At 46.7% G+C, this 9,166-nt stretch overlaps 1 protein-coding gene across 1 annotated transcript in view; it reads left to right on the top strand.

Moving 5' to 3' along the window:
• SARAF (store-operated calcium entry associated regulatory factor) overlaps positions 1 to 9,166 on the top strand; it is a 36,840-nt gene that overhangs the window by 11,203 nt on the left and 16,471 nt on the right. The window lies entirely within an intron of this gene.

Raw genomic sequence — 9,166 nt, forward strand, 5'->3', positions numbered from 1 at the left:
AGTTCCAAAAGGGGAGTTAAACCAGGTAGCATGACTTCCAGCTCTAGAAGTTGTTGCACAGAGAAACTGGTGGCAGAAGGTAACAAGCAGTGCCTGCCTACACAGCTATCTAAAAGCTGAAAATGCAGTATTTGTTCACAGGCTGTTGTCTACTCACCACTAATTACAAGTGGTGTATTTTTCCCTCCTTAGTAATAGCAGATTAGTGTTAGCATTTTCAGAGTACCTATCAACCAGTGGTTGCCCAATTGCCTGCAAACTGAAGTACATGAGCAAAAGCCACGTAAAATAAAAGTAAAATAAAAAAGACCCAGCCTCAGAGGTGCAGTCTGTACCTGAAGACAATGCTGTTGTCCCATGTTGTGTGTAATGAAATGTATCATCAGGTCACTTGTTCTCCTTCCATACCTACTGGGACAGTTGAGGGTTAAGTGCTGCATGGAAGAGGCTCTGTATCCCTCAGCATATTTTGCTGCACCCTTCCTCTGCAGCTGACAGCAGTCTTCACTTTCTGACATTGTTTCTATGCAGCTGTGTTTTGTTGGTGCTAATGAAAAAAATCAGCAGGCTCACTTTATGTAGCCTTGTATTTATCTCCCACTGTCTTCCTTCTTACAGTTGCCTCTGTTCTCACTCAGTGTCAATGTTTCTTTGCTAAGGAAGTGACAAGCAGTTGCAAAAAGTACATTGAGCTGGAAATAGCTGGTGTAGATTGAGATGAAGTCAAAGGAACAAACTGTCAGGCTGTGAGCTGACCCTTGTGGGCAGTGTGTCTGTGAAAGGAACTTTTCAGCTTTCTGTCAGAGAAGCATTTTGTCAAGGGTACCGTATGGGCAGCTGGTGGCTAGAGCAGCTGGAGGACTAGTGAACTGCCAGCATGGGGAAGACCTGAAAACATCCCCTCCAACCTACCTTAGAAATTACTGAGGCCTGTATAACTAGGAAGCTGGCCTAGGATGTGCTAGCTCAGCCTCTCCACAGGCATGCCATTGCAAGTCATTTAGGTAGATGTATGTTTAAAGTTATCAGATGCTTCTGAAAATGCCATGATGCACAAGAAAGGGGACTTGGCCCTGCATCCATGTTTCTTTCCCACAGTAGTGTGTCTTGGAATGAGCTGAGAAGGCCAGAACTGGAAAGAGGAGCAAGCAGCTTGATGAAGGGTAGCAAGTTTACACCTGTACTAGCCAAAGCCAGGCTTGCAGGAGGAGCCTTGGCCTTGCTATGTCCTGTCTGTTTGCTTTTTTCATACAACAGCAATAAACACAAGGCAGCTCTAATGGCAGTTGTATCAGGATTATTTTACTGGGCTTGAAAGTTTCATCCTGCATCCCTAAGCAAGTCATAAGGACAATTATCAGTGATATGTATTGGCACCTTTTGCTCTGAGGACCATCTGAGCCATAGCCCAATTCAGTCTTCAAACTATCCAGTGTGGAGTTTGATAGAGATAATCACCATCTGGTGAAAGACCAGGTTCTCTTAGGTTACCACATAGGGAGTTTCTGCTCACTTTTTGGATTTGCCTTGACTTTCCCTGGTGCTGAGACTCTTTTGCAGCCTTTGCTCTATGGCTGTATTTGGATGTCATTGTACGGGGTCCTCTGAGGCTTGGCCTTGAGGTCATAGCCGTTAGATCATGTGCCCCGGTAGTCAGCGTGAGGGTATGTCAGCACTGGAATTACTGGCAATCCAAAATATCTTTTGCTGCTGATGGGTAATGGGACTTAACTCATCTCCCAATCAACTCCTGTGGTCATTTTCCTGCCATTTAGCAGCTGTAAGTGCACCACATCTGCTTTAACAGACAGAAAGAGTTATGGCTGAGGAGAAAAAGGAAAAAGAAAGGCATGATGAATGTAGATGAAATGTTGAGGTGGAACAGCTTTGCAGAGCTGACCTTCAAGTCAATGATCCTGTTCAGCACAACATTGTCATCTGCTGCTATCTACTGTCAGCACTGAAGTGCTCTTTTCCTGATGTAGGCAAATCTTGCATCCTCATCCTGACTATGAGAAAACCAGCCAGGCCCCCTGGGTCACAGTGCAGTGTGATTATCCCTTGGCAAGCCTGCATGGTTAATTCTACATGCTCTCGTCTATAGCAGGTGGAAAGACTTATTTCTTTTTTAACAAGGAGCTGGGGATTGAACTGTAACTCAGTGAATGTGTATAGAGCTGAAATAGTGCAAACATAAGTGATGAGAGGAAGACCACGCTACAATCAAGTAATCCAGTTTTACCCAAGGTACCAATACATTCTCTTTAGCTCAGCTGATGCAGCTGCTTAAGGGAAATTAGGGTTTGGACAGATACTGACTTTTACATTGCAAAGTTGACAGAAACAGAACTTTCTGCAACAGCTGAGAGAATTACACTGCAAACCACCTCTAACAGCATTCAGCCTGAGAAGAGCAGGGGAGAGCAGCAAGTCCCAGGCAGGAACCTGTGAGTACTTCTGAACGTGCTACCGAGGCATCTGTTCTGCTCCAGTCTTTGTTTGCTCAAGCACCTGAGAGGCCTCGTGGAGCAATGAGTGCTACCACTTAGCTTCAGCTTGGCAGACCTCCAAGCCAAGAGGCTGTGGGTGAGGGAAGATTGTATTTGATGACCTTTGGACAGCGTGTCAGGAGAGGCCCATGAAGACAGCTGAAGTACAGGAATGTTCCATGCCCTGGAATGACAAATGAAGTAAGGGCAAGGAACAGGCACCAACAGAGACCTTTGAAAAATGATGCAGGATGCTCTGGCGACAGCAGTCAACATATCGGAGGATGTTCTGGTGTGCTAAAGGAGCTGCATCCCCCAGTCTGCACATGGCTTATGAGGACACCATATACATTCCAGTGCAGGGTTAGGCCATCCCTGCTGTTCTCTTCCTCTCCTCCTAACCGTACAGGTCTCCAAGCAGGCTGGCTGGCAAGGAGAGACTTGACAGGACCGGCATGCTTTTTCTATCCTGCAGTGGTGCCTCAGGACCCCAGCACTGGCTGGGAGAGGAAACCTCTTACTGGGCACCAGTAGGACACAACCTGGGTCCTGCTGGGTCCCCAGACAAAAGGCTGGAGGCAGGCCATCAACCTGCAGGGAGGGCTGGGTAGGATGCGGATTTTCCAGTTCCTTTCTTACCTTGTGGGCAGAGTTTTGTTTGTCCAAGATGAGCTGCAGAGACACTCAAAGAAAAGAATGAAAAGGGAGACATTGGTAACTGGGGTTTGGGACTGAACTACCCATGTAGGTGAACTGGTGAAACAAGTGGCAGCTGTTACCTAGAGCTATCAGCTTGGGGTTTGGTTTAGGGTTTCTTTTTCTGGCTTCCCATTCAGGAAAAGGAAAGGACAATAGAAAAGTAACTTCCTCTGCCCAGAGCACCAAATTTTCCCTGTTTAAAGGAAATGTTAGGCCTTGCTTAAACCTGGGCATTAGCCAGTATTGTACTGGTGGGGCTGCATCAGTGAAACCTCTCCTGAAACTGCTGCGGCCCTGTGAAGGGGAAAGCCTGTAACACCCCAGGGAAGCACAGAATGTGCCTGCGAAATGCTCATACACTTCACTGATTCCTAGGGATTATTTCAGGCTGGTGAAACGATGTTTCTGTTGACTGAACAATTACTGCAGGCGAAGTGGAAAGGACACACCATTTATAAGTTTATCTAAGCTATGATTTCAACTTTCTCACCCCAGTGTAGTTGCAATGGTTCAAACAGCAAAGGTGGGAGAGCTGGGCTGGAGTAAACATGACTTGACAGAATGAAATGCATCCTCACCTACTCTAGGAAAAACCAAGTGGCAAAGATGCTTTTACTACAACTCATCTAGCACTGGAGGTACCACAGTCTTACCACACAATTTAGGGTACCCTCCTCCCCTCACAACCTTCCAGCCTCTGAACCCTTTCATCCCTGGTGCTGGGAAGGTGCAGCTCGTCCAGTGAGTTAGAGTTAAATATTGCCTCATTGTCAGAAAGTGAGCTTGTGCTTGCAGCAGGTGAAAGAACAGGCAGTGGCTCCTGTCCTATGGCAAAGAGTGAAGGAGGGAACAGATAAAGAGAGCGCTCAATTAAAGATGGAGTGAGCATCCCAAATGGGGTTGGCTGAGTGACACTTCCAAGCCAGTGGGCATAGGAAGCCTGGTAAGAACTAGGAGCGAGAGGATTGTGGGTTAAGCCCAGAGGTGTTTAGGAAAGTTAGGTGGAATTTCTGAACTCAAATTCTGAACTCAAACTCTTCCCAGCAGGAGAGTTATTGAGAGCAGATGTGCAGCATGGAGTTTGACTTGCTGGGAATGAAGGGGAAACCAAAGGACAGGGCTGTGGTTAGAACAGCTGAGCCCCCACCACACAAGGGCATGTTCTTTCTAAAGAGGGCCTTCCCCCTGCCTTATTCTTCTTCTTACCCAGTAATTGCTCATTACATCCTCTCCTCCACACATAATCCCTGTGCTGTCAATTAGCCAGTGGCAAAAGAGCAGCAGGCTGTTGCTTAAGGAACAATTGCTCACCCAGAAAACTGTTGTCAAACACCAGGAGCCCTGTTCCCTACCCCATAACAAAAGAAAAAGGCTTTTAAAAACAGTTTCAGGTGTTGCAGCTGCACCCCTGTTTAGGCTGTGGCACTGCAATTCCAAGTACAACACCACCCTCCCCTCCAGACAGTTACTCGGGCAACTTTGTCTGGTTTAGAAGCCAGGAATTGCCACAGAGGATTAGGTGCGCTGTGCCTGGCCCTGACACTCAACTGCATGCCGTCCAGCTGCAAACTCAAGAGCAGGTTTCTCACAGCACTTGGTACCTACCGGATCTCCCTTCTATGGCCTGAAATCATTTGGAAACCCAATCACATAAATGGGAGCTGTGTAAAGCCCGATGTCACAGATTAAACTGTTCAGAGCATCTTGAAACGAATGGGACTCGACAGGATGTGTCAGTGCCAGGTTTGTGCTTTGGCAGTGGCAGCCTGCACGCTGGATTTACCAGTTGGTAAAATCACAGCCACAGCAGTTGGTAACAGGCGTTTGTCAGGAGCCAAAGGACATTTTGAAAGGCTATGTAAAAATAGGTAGCAATATTAAGCCTGATTGCTTGTAGAGAAATGCCCTGTGAGTAGAAAAATAACTTTCAGTAAGTGCTTATCTGAAAAGTCTTTGCCTTCTTTGCGTGTGATATTTGGTCATGTACGAAACTACGGCTTTGCCAAAGTTGCCTGTTCACAGTATCAACTGCTATCTGAGAAAGTAGCAAAAACCATAACAAATGCAATCTATTCTGTGTGCTTTTCTCAAAGAGCTAAGAACAGGTAGCTAAGTCTGGAGAACCATCTGTAAATCAGTATTCCCACGGACTGACTATGCATTACATCCGTTTCTAGGCAGAACTGCTAACGTGGCACTTCACTGACCCTGCAAGGCGGAATAAGCCAGCTGGCACTGCTGGCCAAAGAGGAGCTGTCTGGAGTAGTTTTAGGATGTGTTGTTTTACTGATCCTGTTCACCACACAGATGCAGAAACCTTCATGCCGGAAGAAGGGAAAAGGTACCACAGTGGAATAGCCATGAGCCAGAGAATTTTACAGGGCATATCCTTGGCAGTGTTCAAGGCCAGGCTGGATGGGGCTTTGGGCAACCTGGTCTAGTGGGAGGTGTCCCTGCCCATGGCAGGGGGGTTGGAACTGGATGATCTGTAAGGTCCCTGCCAATCCCAACCATTCTACAATTATTTGATTCCTGCCATCATGAGACCTGCCTACTCTAAAAGCCATAAAACAAAATTTCTCAAACAGATTAAAGCCAGAATTTCTGAAATGCAAGTGATGCTGCAGAGAGCTTGAAATTTTGGCTCGTTCTGACCTTCAAACAGGAGATGTGTTGCAAGTAGCACATGACACAAAACAAAACACATGGGGACCTTTTCTAAGCCAGGCAGCAGCGCTTCCTCTCCACTCACACCCAAAGAGAGTCCTCTCAGAGTGCAATGCTGCAAAGTATACATACCATGTGATGCTCTGAACAGCTTTTGAGAAGCTCAGTAGAGACCACATTGTATTTTTAAAGCAAGCGCTTGTAGGGTCTATTTTCCTGGCGGGGAAGCGATTACTATTTAAGTTGTTTAGAACACTGGAACCATAAACACATTTTTACAACATTAACATAGACAGCTACAGCAAATTGACATACTTGTGGAGTACAAAGTTGAGAAATCTGGTCAGGCTGGTTTCTGAAAGGCAAAAGAGATCTCTGTTGAAGTGATAAACCTTAAAATGCTATTAAGATAACATTAATAGCGGAGCTTTCAGAGAAGCCTAAGCAATATGGTCACTCACAAAACCAGACGAGGAAGACCATATATGCTTGCAGAGAATGAATCTAAAAGGGGACTTATGTCAAATCCACTTGTGAAATTATACACAAAGGAAAGGACCGAAGTTCCCTGAGGAACCTCAAGTCTTCTAAAATGTTTTAACAGTTCTAAATGCAGCGCCTTTATTTTTCTAGCAGATGGATGTTAATACTGCAGTATGCTTTCTATTACAAAGCCAGTTTCAACTCCCTGCTCCCCAGCTGATCCCGAATGGAAACAATCCATCTTACCCTTAACGTCAAGTTTCTTGTTTTGGCAGAAGTTTTTATTTACTATTGCATTTTTCTGCAGACATTACAGGCTTTGATGTGGATCGTTTCTTCCAGGGTACGTATTCACTGCAGAATTATCTACATTCAAGCTGCTCGAAAGCATCCCGACCACAAAATAATTGCTGTAGCCACTTCCGTGTGCCACAAAGATTTCTTGGGGTGCACATGTGGGATTTTTTGGACAGCACTGGAGAGCTAACAGCACTTTCCTGCTGGCACAGCTAAAGAGTCGTGTAACATGAGTTTTAGCCTATAAATCTGATGGGGCAGCCACTAGAGTTAAGGAGGCTTGTGAATGGCTCAGACTTGACTTAGGGGCAATGTTCAACTTAGCGCTGAAAGGAGCTTTTCACTGGGGGAACGCATCTTTTGTGTTGGGCTGAGATAAGGAGAGCATTGAGCAAAGAGCTGCCTGCAAACAAGGCAAGCTCTTCAGGAAGAGGGGCAAGCAACAGCGATGTCAAAACCACTCACAGAAGCTGGAGTAGAAGTTGGGTTGGATTTTCAGAGCCAAGTAGTCTGAGCCAGTCACATTTGTATTGGGAAGGGCAAAGCTTTGATGCAAGTCTGTCCTCCCGTGTGCTCACGTTTCTCCATCAGCTAAGAGCAGCTAAGAGCTGTAGCCTGTGCTAATAGCAGAGCACGGCTTCGGTCCAAGCATCCCACTCCAATCTAAGGGAATTCATCCTGAGGGCAGTGAAATCGGAGGAAAGACACATGGAGGCTGCAAGAGCGTGATGCTTTGGGGAGGGACCTCGGGTTAAAGTTTTAGGGCAACCTCTTTCAAACAAATCCATACAAATATGGACCCATCTATATATGGATATATAAAAATATATATAAATCCATAAGATAATATACTTGTATTACAGTTAATCTCCCAGATGACAAAAAATGACAGGCAGGCATATATGGAGGCTGGTGAATCAGAAATACCTCAGTAGAAGCAGGGCGAGTTCGGAAGATCTTCAAGCGCAGTTGGCATTTCCTAACTTCCAATGAACGAGTCTTTGGGGGAAAAGAAATAACAAGTGTTTCAAAACTGTTCAGAAGAGGTGGGAAATATCGAAACTCTTTAGAAGATGAAGTGTTAGTGAAAGTTGGGTTATTGATGTGTTAAGTTTTAATCAGAAGCTTTCTGAAAGCTGGAAGTGCCACGTGACGGTTAAAAAAGCACTAAGTCAAATGCCAAGAGTCTACTTTTATACTTTCCTGGAAAAAAAAACCCAACTCCATCATAAAACCCAAACCACTACTGGTCTTCAACAGACCCTGAACACAGAGATGCGAAGAGCTGACTTGGCCCAAGCCGTGGTGGTGTTTGGAGCAGAAGGGTAACAGCATGTGCCGGTTGGTACCAGTCACCAGCGTAAGGGTGACACCGTGTGCCCCATGCCCACCCCAAACCTCTGCTGTGCAGGATGGGAGGCTATTACTCACTATCCACAGTGTCATCACACTCTGGGGTGAGTCCCAAAATCTCGTTGTTTGTCTGAACATAAGTTTAAGTAATGATATGGGCTCAGATTCCAACAAACACAGACAGAAGCACTTCTGGAGGTGACAGCAGGCAGCAGTCTGCAGCCTGAGCTCTGCTACTCACCGCTTGCCTCAGCACCTGCACTACACGGTTACATTAAATGCTGTGTGGTTGCTTCGAAGATGGGCTCCTCTATCCTGCTTCAAAGCAGCCTCTGGGGGATTGGTGCAATCATGGCCACCACCAACGGTGAGCAGGACAAAACCAAGGGAAGAAGAGGGCGTATGAAATCCCTCAGCCATCTCGGGGAGAAGCTTCAAAATGTTCCACAAGTTGAGATGCAGCCCAGGAGTGTCAACACCATCTCGGCTCATCTGAGCTGAAATCACTGTTGGGACACAGACTAAACAGGAGCAGACCAGGGATGCTCATCATATGCTCCATCAAAACAGCTGGCAAAACATCTTTACACCCCTTCAACAATTCCTGATGTAGTTTGACTTCTCCAGGTTTTTTTGTACGGAGGAAGAACCCCATTTGCTTCCTCTGGTTTGGGAGGAGTCCCCACTTTGCCAGTTCAGGCGGTTGCCCCATCTCTGCACCCGCTGCTTGGCTGGGCAGCAAAGCTGTCCCTGAAGCTGGCCAGAGGAAGCATGAAGAGGGTTTCCTGCAGCCTCACAGAGATGCCAACTCATTAAGCCCCTGGCTCCTGCTTCAAGGTTTGGGATTTACAAATCAGCCCAGCCTGAGGAGCCTTAGACCCGAGGTGACTTTTCGGATATTAGTGTCAAAGGGCCACTCAGGTACTCGAGGGATGAAGAAACCACACACAAGGTTTGGATCCTCATTTAGGGCTGGGATTTATCTCTGGCCTGGCCGGGGCTGGCCGCTGCTGTTGTGCTGCCCGTCGCAGGGCAGCAGGCTGGGTGGGGGGGGCTCTTCCCTGTTCTGGAACGAGGAGAGGTGGGTCCTACAGCTACTTGAGGCACGTTAAGAGCCATTCAGGTAACATTTGATGGCCCGAGGACGGTGAAGGTGATGCTGCAGGTAGAGCCGGCGG

The sequence above is a fragment of the Psittacula echo genome (genome assembly GCF_963264785.1).
Source record: "Psittacula echo genome assembly, chromosome: 1".
Lineage (NCBI taxonomy): Eukaryota > Metazoa > Chordata > Aves > Psittaciformes > Psittacidae > Psittacula > Psittacula echo.